Genomic DNA, 12,874 nt, shown 5'->3' with positions numbered 1-12,874 from the left:
AGTTGACCTGGGTTCGATTCCTGGCCAACGCACACCCTTTCACGCTTCGTTGTTCTGATGAAAGGCAGAGAGCGTGGCGAGGCACTTGGGAGGAAACAGCAGGAACGGATCGGTTGCTTGTCACTGCCTTGCCGAGGAGGTGACTGAGGGCTGCTCCTTCTGCTTTCCACTCTCGTTGCATGTAGTCGAATAGCATTGGTTTGCGCAAACCTGGGTGTGTTTGAAGGACACGGGCACCTACGTGTTTGTCTTTCGTTGGCGACAAGCTACTTTGCCTGTTTTCCACAAACGGAGAACTGCACAGTCACGGCTTTAGAGTTAATAGGCAAATGTGTCTGAATGTTGGCTGGCAAATACTCGTTGATACATGATGAAGCATTCCAGAGTCAATGCCACTTTGCAGCGTTCTGATGCCGTGTGCAGCCCTGTTGACCTGACCTCACTCTGTAAACGAGCAACCAAGTGGTATTTGAGAACACCACCTCCTTGTGACCAATTGCAATGTCCATTCTTCCACAGTCAACAGAAATGTAGATTTAATGCTCGATTTTGTTTTTAAAGCAGCCATCACGGACCTTGACGGAAAACCAGAGAGGCAGGGAAACCGTTCAAACGAGGTTTTGTCCCGACAGTCGTCTGCACGTAGGAGAACATGACAACCACTAATCCACAGAAAGCAATCCGGTCACGTTAAGGGTCTGTCTTTCTGGCTGTTTTGAGAGTACCTGATTTTAGCAAGGCGATAACTGGACGTTAACGAAAGCAGAGCTCAAAAGGCAAAGCATGGCTCTGCCAGGTTTCTCAAGAGCGTCTATTTGCTTGTCAGGTGAAAGGGGAAACCACTGCACAGCAGAAAACACGCGAAGCTTTTTCAGCGTCTCGGTCTGGGATTGTTCCAAAAGGCACGGACGGAGCAGAGATGGCAGCTCGACATTTGTTCGCTGCCAAGTTCAAGAAAACCAGCATCGTTTCCGCCCGGTTTCAAATCGCGGACCGCTCTCGTGTTAAGCGAATGTGGTAACCAATACAATATGGAAACCACGCGTGTGTTAGCTCTTGCCTGGGCCTCAAGAAGAACGCGGGTCACACTTAAACAATTGTCACGAGAATAGGGGCATGGCCTTGGCATCGTAGAGATGAGCTGGTGGTCGAGTGTGACGAGGTTCAGCATCGAAAAGCACTGCAACAACATCATGGGAAGAAATCGAATGCCTTGTTTGGACGGGCCAAGGAGGTGACTGAGGACTGTTCCTTCTGCTTTCCACGAGCAATGTACCGTAAGTAGTTGTTTGCAGGTTTGAATGACATCAGTTTGCCCCTGCGCACGTTCGACCCATGAAGCCGTGAACAACACAGGCTCCTGCATGTTTTCCTTTCGTTGGCAACAAGCGACAGGTGTATGTTTGTCCACAAACAGAGAACTGGAGAGTCACTGTGTAAGATTTGTTCAGCAAATGTGTCCATACCTTGGCTGGTGAAAAGCAAACACTTGCTTCCGTAGTTGGCATGGTCAGAGCAGAGATCACAGCTCAGCAGTCACTCAAAAAATGAATAAATAAATAAACAAACAAACCAACCAACCAACCGCTGTTTCGGCCTGGTTTCAAACCAGGGACCTTTTGCGGGTGAGACAAACGTGATAACCACTACACTACAGAAACCGCAACACTTGGGCTAATCAGCTGTTGCCTGGGCCTCAAATACAGAAGCAATGGCACTTCAGTATGTGTCCCCAGGGCAGAGTCCTGCACGGGTCCATTTTTTGAGACCCGCACCCACCCATATCCGTACAGTGCATTACCCACCCACCCACTAACCCATGGTTATTTCAAAGTTAAATCCGTACCCGCCCGGACCCGTTAACATTCTACCCGTTACCCACCCGTGCCCGTGAAAAATCAGACAAATTGAAAGTATTCCCACTGAGAACTTTATTTTTAAATGCGCCACTGAAAAAAGCGCGATACCAACGGGATTTCAAACAATAGACCTAGGAAATAGTCAAGCCATAACTGGCAATAGCTACACGTTCACGTTTTTTTTTGTTTCAAAATTTCGTGTAGGCAAGTAATAGTAATAGTAACTGGAAAACGCGCAGAACATGTGCTGTACCAGAAAATTAACACAGCTGAAAATGACAGCAGCAGCAGGCTATAACAAAAAAAAAAAGAGTCAACCTGTGTAGGCCTATGGAAGGCTGTCTTAATTGCTATCTATCTATCCGAGATTACTGTGCAGGAACAGTATATCGTCCACAGTACCAGGTTTGAGCTGCGTTCTGCGTTCTTGGATCACAAATCCAGCGGAGGAAAAATCTCTCTCACTCGCAGCGCTGGATGCGGGGATTGAGAGAACACCTCGCGCAATGTTTGCCAGGTTGGGGAAATCCTCTGCGTGTTCTTTCCACCATAAAAGAACATCGAACGAATCACCCTTAGGTGTCTTGAGTTGGATGTATGCTGAAACTTCATCTTCGTCCTCGGCATCATCGCTGGAATCCTCAACGTCAGATAAATGGTCAGATGAGAGACGGGGTCTCTTCGATGCTTGGTTCAAGGGCACCATGCTGGAGCCTGGTGAAGTGTCGCGTCTCTCACGGACTTCTGTTAAGAATAGAAAAAAAAGAATAAAAGAAATAAATAGATGCAAATCAACTTGTTCATGGTTATGGTAAAAGAAACATCCGTGTGTGAATAACTGACTAATATTCAGAGATGAGCAGGTGGAGATGGGGTGGGCCAAGGAATAGCCTAGGCTTTAGCTACACAATAATAATAATAATAATAATAACAATAATAATAATAATAAAGCCTTTGGCCAAGGGTCAATTGACTAAACAGTAACAGATTAAAATCACAACTCGCCTTCCACAAGACGCCGAGCTTCGTTGTGAACTCCGGTTGTGTCATCGTCGGACAGCAGCCTCAAGCTTTTCAATTTTGGGTGCAAAAACATTGCCAGCTTGTGCAGGAGGTGTAGTTGGAATTTTTTGTCAAGGACCTTGAGACATTTGTCCTTCAGGGATGACAATGTCATGCTGTCAGTCGAACATGGCTGAAGGTGGCGTTTTAAGCGCTCCAGCCACACAGCTGTCAAGTGAATGGTAGGTGTTTTTGAAGCTTCCAAGGCCTTGGTTGCTTCTTTGAATCGAGCTAAAAAAGCCACAATGTCCGACAAAGTCTCCCTGGTAACTGGGGTCAAACGGTCTTCCTCTCCTCTCTCCTCCAGGAGAACACGGATGGCCTCGTACTGGCTGCTGATTGAGTCCAGCATTTTGTGAAGTGAGTTCCACCGCGTCTCCACTGACGCTTTCAGTGTTTTCTCCAGATGACTCTGGAGGTGTGACTGCTTAAAATAAGTCACAAGCGATTTGGCAGAGTCAATGACCCAGAGATCTCTTCACCAAATACTTCTTCTTCTGTGTGTTTCCCCAGAGTGGTATGCAGCACCGTGTTCAGGACATGAGCAGCGCAATTCAACCGTGTCACAGTACGGAGAGCAGCGACAATGTTTGAGCCCTGGTCCGTAACATACACCAGCTTGGAAAAAAAGTCTTCAAGACCGAATTTACGGAGTGCTTGGATTAAAGCTGGCCTTATATTGTCAGCTGTTTTCCGCAACGTGCTGTCCCATTCTGCGGTGCAAAGCACGCGTTCCTTCAGCTCCCACTCTCTGTTAATGTAATGCATGGTCACACATAGATAGCCTACCTTTCGGAAATCATCAGTCCAAAAATCAAGCGTGACAGCACCGTTGCAGTCAGTCATTTGAGACTTTATCTCAGGAGCAATGCATTCCCTTGTTTCCTTGGCGAACTTCTTAAGCCTGCGAGAGACAGTAGTTGGATCTGGCAAAAGTTGTTGTGCATCAACTACACCTGCTCGCGCACCGACGTTTATCAATCCCTGGGCCAACTCCAAAAATCCAACGCCACTAACTGTTTCAAAAGACCTGATGTCTCTACTGACAAAATTCACTGCCAGCTGCACTATTTTCTCCTTGTCCTCGCGCCTTGGTTGTTTGTAACTTTGGGAGAAAAAACGTTCAGTTGTTGAGCTGGATGATGCTGCACTGGCATCTGTTGCTGTCATCCTGCTGCAGGTCTCTGCATGTTTCCTGAGGGAAGACGTTCCCAGTTTCTGACTGTCGTATGCCAGTATTTTTTTACATCCTTTGCACGCTGCATATCCAGTTACTGTATTGTTATCTTCGTCTGCTATTAAACCAAATTTAATCCAGATATCAGACTTTGCCCTGGAAGAGTCGTTGTTAACTATTGTATACGCACCGCTAGACAACTTTGCTTTGATCTGCTCAGACATGCTGTTGCTACAGACATAGTTGCGGCAAAGTGACGAAATAGCTGCGTCGCCTGGACTGCTGCGATAAGAAAATAGGCCTACGATAGATTAAAAGATAAAAAAATAAAAAAGCCTACTGAAATTATTACCATTTTGATTCACATGCTACCCGTGCTACCCACCCATATTTTAACCTGCCCGCCCGCATACCCACCCGTAAAATTTCGCAACGTTAAAAACCCGCCCATTTCGGCAACTTTTCACCCGTGTCCGCGGGTACCCATGGGTACCCGACCCGGTGCAGGACTCTGCCCCAGGGTAGGCCTGCAGCATTGGTGGTATAGTGGCTGGCATAGCTGCCTTCCTGGCCAGGCGAGGGGCATAATGGACTGTAAGAAGGGGGGAAGAAAAGAAAAAAGAAAGAGAAGAAAAGGGGGGAAAGAAGGGGGAAAAGAAGAGAAAAAGAGGAAAAAATAGTGTCAAGTGTCTTGTCCCCTTTCTCCACCCCTGACCCAATGTTGGTGTACAGTTGCACTCCTGGTGGATCCTGGATGCAGGCAAGGTGTTTCTGCTGTATCTCCCACACTCGAGGCATTCTCTTGTGATTGATGAGGTGCAGTCCAGTGCTGTCCACCAGCTGCCACATGGAGTCAAGCAGACTTTTGATGAGTGCACGGGTCTCTTCTACCCCCCAGGTTCTCCTGCAGCAGTGCCTCGCTAGCTCACTTGTGCTGATGGTTGCCAACACCTGAGCATCTGTTGGCTCATAGCCAGGATGTTTCTTCTTCAGCTCTGCCTGCTTGGCCTCCTTCAGATGACAGATATCCTGCTTGTCCCACTCAAAAATTGTGCTTGACAATTTAGAACAGAACGTACCATAGAGTGGATGGTGTTCTGTGGTGAGACCGTCAGCGAACCGCCTCATGAAGTGGAACACATCCAAATGCACAGTGGAGGTCCACGGCCGAAACCATCCTTGGCATGCACTTCCTCAAACCACTGGGCCAGGGGCAGGGGATGGAAGGCTAGCGGTGGCGCACAAGCATCCTGGGGCTTACTGAGGCAGGATTTCTTGTGTAGCTGACAATCTGTTAAATAATCACAACATCTCCTTGCTCACTCCTCACCTGCAATAGCTGTCTTCTGGAAAATGTTGGAGTAAAAAGACCAGCTAGCAGATAATAGTTTCAGGCTCTGGGTTACAGGCCCAGCACACTCTCACTGTGCCACTCTGCTGACCTCACACCCCAGACTGGGCTTGAACCCACAGTCCCTGGCTTAGGAGGCCAGTGCCATATCCATTAGGCCACTGGGGCTCTGCCATGACAGGATGAAAAAGGGCAGAAACTCAAAAATAGCTAGGCTCGTTCCTCGGCCGTCTCTCATCTCCGCGACAGAAACTTCTTTTGTGTTTGCTCAGTTTGAAATAATTTGCTGGGTCTGCACCAAAGTCAAATGCTTGCCACGTCTGGCTTTAATGTCAGCATGTCCTCATTCCAGTCACAAATTGCTTACAAGGCATTTTACCCCGACTTAAGTAAGTAGACTTTTCTTTGGAAGCACGTACACTGCCAGTCATAGCCAAGCGATTTTACACTGGCTAGCACAGCTTTGTACTGAATTTACATAGGCTGCATAATGTTGCGGTGGTTAGCAGTGTCAACTCACACCGAGCAGGGTCTGGGCTTGAGCCTATTGGCTGACCGGCAGCCTTTATGTCTGGAGCTTGCAGGTTCTCTTCGTGCTTGTGAGGCTTTGCACCGGGTGCTCTGGGTTCCTGCCCCAGTCCCTAGACCTAGAGAAGGTCAAGCGAAAACTCTGAATAGCCCAGAGGTGTGAATGTGTCTGGGTAACCCCTGAGATAGCTCATGGGTACAGAAAATGAACGACTGTACGTGTACAATTCAGGGCACTTGATTAATTACGTTTTATGTCTTGTGCTTAAGAAGAACATGTGGAAAAAAGTTAGAAAACCATGAAATCACTCTGATTTTTCCTGATTCACTGACCAGGATCTTTGCTGCCCAAAGAGCTCTGATCTGTGAGTCGTACACATGGGTAACATACTGTGACAACAATTGGTAGATGAGGCGGGCCTTATTTCACTCCCATAATGCCTATGTGTCTGTCTGCGTGATACAAAGCACTAACCAATGGAAAACTAGTGACAGAGCACTGAAAATCAGGCCTCCTGATGGACAATTTTCGAGGCCAGCCACCAAATTTCTAGTAAGACAGATAGATGACGTTTATTGCCTCTGCTGGGAATTTTGGGAAGAAAAGTGGCTAGAAAGAGCAGCGGACTGTGTCGGCATCTGGGCTCTGGGCCCAGCGAGCTTCCGGTGTGCCACTCTGCACACCTCACACGGGTCTCGAACCCACAATCACTGGGTCACGGAAAACTTTGGAGTAAAATTTGGCAGACTCGGCAGAAGATGGTTTCGATCCATCGACCTCCGGGCCCGGCACGCTCCCGCTGCTGACCTCTCACTTTCTGTGGGTCTGGAGCCTGCAATAGCTGTCTTCTGGAAAATGTTGGAGTAAAAAGGCTAGCAGAGGATGGTTTCGATCCATCGGCCTCTGGGTTATGGGCCCAGCACGCTCCCGCTGCGCCACTCTGCTGACCTCACACCCCAGATGGGACTCAAACCCACAGTCCCTGGCTTAGGAGGCCAGTGCCTTATCCATTAGGCCACTGGGGCTCTGCCACAACAGGTCGAAAAAGGGCAGCCACTCAAAAATAGCTAGGCTCGTTCCTCGGCCGTCTCTCATCTCCGCGACAGAAACTTCTTTTGTGTTTGCTCAGTTTGAAATAATTTGCTGGGTCTGCTCCAAAGTCAAACGCTTGCAACGTAATGACATTTCAGTATTATGGGTAGACCATAATATTGGTCTCATGGTAAAATAGCTCATGCTATTTTACCGTTAGACCATTCACTATACACTATGTGGTCTAACGGTAAAATAGCACGAGCGCTCGAGAACTTTTTTGATACGTTGTAAGGTTATAATTTTACTTGGCAACAGAATGTATCTGAATTCTGATTGGTTGTTGTTATATTTTTGCCCTTCTGTTGTATCCTTGAGCCCAGAGCGGAGGGGGGAGGAAGGGACAGGGTTCTGCTGAAGCGCACATAGTGTTCTGGTCGAGGGAAATAGTGTAAAATGTGTTTCTTCAATTCAGAACACGCTTAAAAAAGTTTTCAAAAGAGAGGCGGAGGAACCAGACATTTCTGATCAAGAAGGCGGAGGCTGTTTTGCTGATTCCGTGAACATGTTTGATTTGATTAAAAGGTGTCTGGGCCACGAACAATGTCCAAATCACCATCGGGTTGTTGTTGTTGTTGTTTACATGTGTCATGTTACAGGAACTTGGTCAGGGCTCTGCAGGTCTTAACTGAAGCGCTTCAAATTCAGGGTTAGCGAGCTGCTAAAGTTTGCAGGCACTTCACAAACAAGACTTGATGCGATATTAGCCAACATTAGCACAATCTGATATGATTTAATAATGTCTTTGTGACCTTAATGAACTCCAGTTGTTGTCGGTATCAAGTTGGATTGTTATTTACATGCCACACAAACTTAGAAAACAGTCATATTCATCTGTTGTCGTTTTTACACACTGAATCCGAACTGTTGTTAACTGATTCATTTTACAAGCTAATCTAACGCTACATTCCTCAAGGACAGTTTGCTCGCGAGCAACCGCTCACTGCACTGTAACCGCACTTGCTAATTGACATGGGCTTGCTGTTTTCGTGACCACGCCCCCAGAGTAAATATTCATGAGCGAATTGGGCGTGGTGTTTCGCCCAGTGGAAACCTACAGTAACCCTTTGTGTCCCGGGCGGGATTTTTTTCTTCAATCAGAAATATTGGTAAGGACACGCCCATACCACCCACACACAATTCTACACCTGTGTTGTTGAGCATGGAGAAAACCAGAAAATAGGGAAAGAGTTAGGGCAGGTAAAATAAAGATTTGTTTCTTTCTTTTCTAAAATAAGGTAACTATTCCTAAATCTACTATAATACCACATGAGCATATAGAATAAAAGAACCAAATTCCTATTTTAGCTCACTACTCTAAAAAACCCATTCATCAATTTCATTTAAAAAAAGTGTGTTAAATAAAGAAAAAAAACCCTTTTTTTGAACAAAGGTACCATTCCTGGAGGTACTATAACATCATGTTGATGGCTGTAGCCAAAAGAACAAGCCCCTATTCCAACCAACCATTCTAAAAAAATTTGCTTAATATAATATCCTTATTTAGAGAACATATCAGATATTAAATTGATAAGAACAACTACTACACTTGATCTTAACCAAAAGGCTGAGAAGTGATAATTTACTGCAGTCAATAGCTTTAAATATACCACTTCCAAATATTAAAAATCCAGAAAGGTAAACACAGGTAGACTCCGCCACCAACAGCTGGATCCTTTTGAAGAGAGACATCGGCTTGTGGGGTGTGTGAGAGAGGCGAGTGCTTCAACGCAAAAAGATCAATAGTTCTAACATTTGTTGACCAAAAATGTTCAGCTCCGTCAGAGCAAAGCCTGCAAAAATATGTTGAACTCATTAACATTTCTCTCCACAGAAATCTTTAGTAAAAGGCAAAAGATTCATGCGTCAATGAAGAGAAACCTGATCTACACTTAACACTGGATCAGGTTAGTGACACTGGATTGGAGGTGCAGAAAGCTGGTATAGGGTAAGGTGGCCTGGGCCAATCTCTTACACCTTTACAGCTTTGCTAGCGATTGCACACAGGCAGAGAAATGTCTGACCAACGAACTTTTTTGAAAGAAAGAAAGAAAGAAAGATAGATAGATAAGCAAGCGGGGTGGGGGGTGATGAATTTTGAAAAGGAACAGTTGAGTGCTGTGTGATCTGTCCAATATCACGGATGTAGGCCTATAAATTAAATATGAAAACATCAGCTGGAGTTTGATTATTGACAGGAACGCTGTTGACCACAGCAGTAAGTGCTTTCCAAACCACATTTTCCTGCCTTCCTGTGATGCTACAATTCAGGCTGCCAAATAGAAATAATTTATTCCATTGGATTTGTGATGTTAAAGCTTCTATTCTGAGGGCAGATAAGTTTCTCTTCTTGACCATATTACATGAGGAAATATTTAAAACACTCAACATCGTCATTATCAACATACTAATATTAAGAAATTGTGTTATGAAAGACCATTAAAGAGTTTTCTAGAGTTTGTTCGTAAAAGATGAGCATATTTTTCAGGTCCTTATTACACGGTTATCAAAATGAATAATGCACGTAATAGCGGCACTCCTGCACCCAAAAGCGAGTGGAGCCCCATAGGCATAGAGTGTGGATACATAAAGAAACCCATCAAGTTGTTTTCTGATGGTTACGGTCCTGTGTGTGTCTGCCACCATACCAATGTTAGTAATTACCAGTCATACACACTGCCGAGTAGCCCTTTCATCCATTATCTGTCGCCACTTATCCTGTTCTACAGGGTCACAGGCAAGCTGGAGCCTATCCCAGCTGACTATGGGTGAGAGGCGGGGTACACCCTGGACAAGTCACCAGGTCATTGCAGGGCTCACACATAGACACAAACAACCATTCACACCTATGGTCAATTTAGAGCCACCAATTGACCTAACCTGCATGCCTTTGGACTGTGGGGGAAACCAGAGCACCCGAAGGAAACCCAGGCAGACACGAGGAGAGCATGCAAACTCCACACAGAAAGGCCCGCATCGGCCGCTGGGCTCAAAGCCAGGACCTTGTTGCTGTGAGGTGACAGTGCTAACCACTACACCACCGTGCCGCCCCCACCTAGTAGCCAGCGTCAGTAATTACCAGTCATACACACTGCCTAGGCGGCACGGTGGTGTAGTGGTTCGCGCTGTCGCATCACAGCAAGAAGATCTGGGTTCGAGCCCCGTGACTGGCGAGAGCCTTTCTGTGCGGAGTTTGCATGCCCTCTCTTTGTCCGTGTGGGTTTCTGTCAGGTGCTCCAGTTTCCCCCACGGTCCAAAGACATGCAGGTTAGGTTAAATGGTGACTCTAAATTGACCATGAGTGTGAATGGTTGTCTGTGTCTATGTGTCAGCCCTGTGATGACCTGGCGACTTGTCCAGGGTGTAACCCCGCCTTTCGCCCATAGTCAGCTGGGATAGGCTCCAGCTTGCCTGCGACCCTGTAGAACAGGATAAAGCGGCTAGAGATAATGAGATGAGACACACCGCCTAGTGGCCAGTGTTATAGTATAGTGTAGTCAGACACATCAACCACTATACATATCAAGCAACATGTGAACTGGTGCCTTTTGCTATTTTGGATTTTTGAAAAAAAGTATTTTTCAAATTTTTACATAAAAAATTGATTTTGACTTATAGTTTCTCAGAGCAATGTTTGTTTCTGGACCATATATCTAAAACTATTCATGATCCAGATTTGAAACTTGGTATGCATGTTAACAAGGTGATGTTACATGTTCCTAACATTTTTTTTAACGTTTCACGCTTACCCCCAACTGCTCCTTGGGTGCTGTAGCATAGCTGGCCACTGCTGTGGGTATGTTTGTGTTCTCAATGCTCACTTGTGTGTGTTCACTGCTTCAGATGGGTTAAATGCAGAGGAGAAATTTCACTGTGTGCTTCAGTCTGTGCTTGAGTGTACGTGTAACAAATAAAGGCTTCTTCTTCTTCTTCTTAAATCTACTCGGCTCGATAACACATGTTCAGTACTGACACAGATACTAATAAACAATCCTGTTGTCATTGCAGTGTGATTCTTGCCGTCTACAAAGATCTCGTTTCTCCGTGAATAAAAACAAAAGCATGTCACATAAAATGATCAGTGATCAGGTTTATTTTACCCCCAAATGCTTGACACTTGGCATCTTTAGGGTTGTTTACAACAATTTAGAAGCAATGTGGCCACGAGCTCCACTAGCCTCGCTAAATCATGTTTAGAGCGCTGTTTGGAGTGAAACCATCTGACCGCCATCTTACCACTCACATTGTGGAGCAGCATGGTCATTCAGACTACTGGAAGCTACACAAAACTTTTTCTGTATTTTTAGGCTCTGAATGAGATTCTCCCACAACATGATCAAAATGTGCGCTGTTCAGTTAATACTGTATCTTCAGCTACTATTAACACATCATATCCATCTTCCATCAAATACTGCCTGGAAACACAATAAACTCTCTCAACAACCACTCTCTTCTTTCGGCATTTCATCCGCGTGTGCTATAGCCAAAACAGCTGGAGCATCTGTGTCTACTGTTGTACAAAAAGCAGCTCCTCCTTCTTCAAATACTGCATCAGGCACAAACACAAACAGCCTTTACACCCTCTCCTTCAACTACAGCATTGGGGTTTTAGTAAAAAATGACAGTAATTGCTGTAACTGATTCCGCAGTGCCAAATACATTACTGTTTCTGAAATGTGATCAGGAAATTTTACTGGGGCACAGCAGATATATATTGGGGCACGTGCTCCAGTAAAATGGGTCTGGCGATGCTGAAGGACAACTCATAAATTCAAGCAACAGGCTAAATGCAAGCTTGACACTTACTGTGCGGTGAGCTCTTTGGGATGGCGCTTCTGACTTTTGTTTCCAGACCGTAGGAACTGCTCCGCATACCAGACATCGCTCAAATCCTTCTATATGAATCTGCATGACAAATTTATCTTTTTCAAAATGTATGGAGCAGACACCAAACCGTCCTGTCGGCTTGAAGTTACCTCTCTTCATCAGTACAAATCAAACCCATTCGTTTCGCAAGTGTCCTGCCGACTTTGGGCTACAATGGATCAAAATTCTGCTTTTTTAATCGGCTACACTTGAACAGCCTTGAAGGACACACCCCTGAGGAGGCATGCTTTGGTTTTAGTTTTGTTGCAGAATAATAAAAAAAAATTGTTAAAAACGTGTTACACTTTGCAAAGCAGACAAAGCCAGAAATGCCACGAACTTTCAAGTGTTTCGCATATGATGTCACTTCATTGAATGAACAGTAACTTACCAGGAACGCGTTCGTGTAATGGTGGATTCAAAGAGCCAAACTTTACCAACTAAACAGAACATGTTCCCGGTCTCATATTAAAATGCAATTTAGACAGTAAACTATTTAACATGTCTAGTTTTATAAGGTATAATTTATAAGGTATAATAAGAAATGTGAGAAATTTTAATTTTTAGCTCACCTGGACCAAAGGTCTGGTGGGCCAATGCCATGGGCTGCAGGTCAGTGTAAAGAGGTAGGGTTGGTTTCCTGCAGCAGAACTTGAAAACTGTGACAAATAATATCTTGAAAGTTGGTATAGAGGGTAGGGGATATAGATGACTCTGTCTTCTTGTTTGTTTATTGTGGCTGAATTATATATATATTATATGTGTTCTTTATGTGTGTCTCTTGCAGGTCTGTTTAATATATTTTTGAGCCCAAATCTGATTGGATGTACTGTATCTATTTTACACTAAAATCTGGTAAAGGATGATCTAAGCACTTTCAGAGACTTGTGTAAAATAAAACCACAGCGGCCTCCACACAAGGAGGTTGGGTTTGATTA

At 45.1% G+C, this 12,874-nt stretch overlaps 4 non-coding genes across 4 annotated transcripts; all 4 read right to left on the bottom strand.

The window, feature by feature from the left end:
• Positions 1 to 1,588: 1,588 nt before the first annotated feature.
• On the bottom strand, positions 1,589 to 1,661 carry trnav-cac (transfer RNA valine (anticodon CAC)). Its single transcript has one exon. It is a non-coding gene; the product is annotated as a tRNA-Val (tRNA).
• Positions 1,662 to 6,930: 5,269 nt separating this feature from the next.
• trnar-ccu (transfer RNA arginine (anticodon CCU)) lies at positions 6,931 to 7,003 on the bottom strand. Its single transcript has one exon. It is a non-coding gene; the product is annotated as a tRNA-Arg (tRNA).
• A 1,455-nt stretch (positions 7,004 to 8,458) lies between these two features.
• Positions 8,459 to 8,649, bottom strand: LOC132897620 (U2 spliceosomal RNA). The gene has a single exon (XR_009656350.1). It is a non-coding gene; the product is annotated as a U2 spliceosomal RNA (small nuclear RNA).
• A 195-nt stretch (positions 8,650 to 8,844) lies between these two features.
• On the bottom strand, positions 8,845 to 8,959 carry LOC132895754 (U5 spliceosomal RNA). Its single transcript, XR_009655828.1, has one exon. It is a non-coding gene; the product is annotated as a U5 spliceosomal RNA (small nuclear RNA).
• Between the last annotated feature and the right edge of the window lie 3,915 nt (positions 8,960 to 12,874).

This window comes from Neoarius graeffei, chromosome 1, assembly GCF_027579695.1.
Source record: "Neoarius graeffei isolate fNeoGra1 chromosome 1, fNeoGra1.pri, whole genome shotgun sequence".
NCBI classification, from domain to species: domain Eukaryota; kingdom Metazoa; phylum Chordata; class Actinopteri; order Siluriformes; family Ariidae; genus Neoarius; species Neoarius graeffei.
Note: the sequence above shows the minus strand (reverse complement) of the source record. Positions and strands in the feature narration are given on the sequence as shown.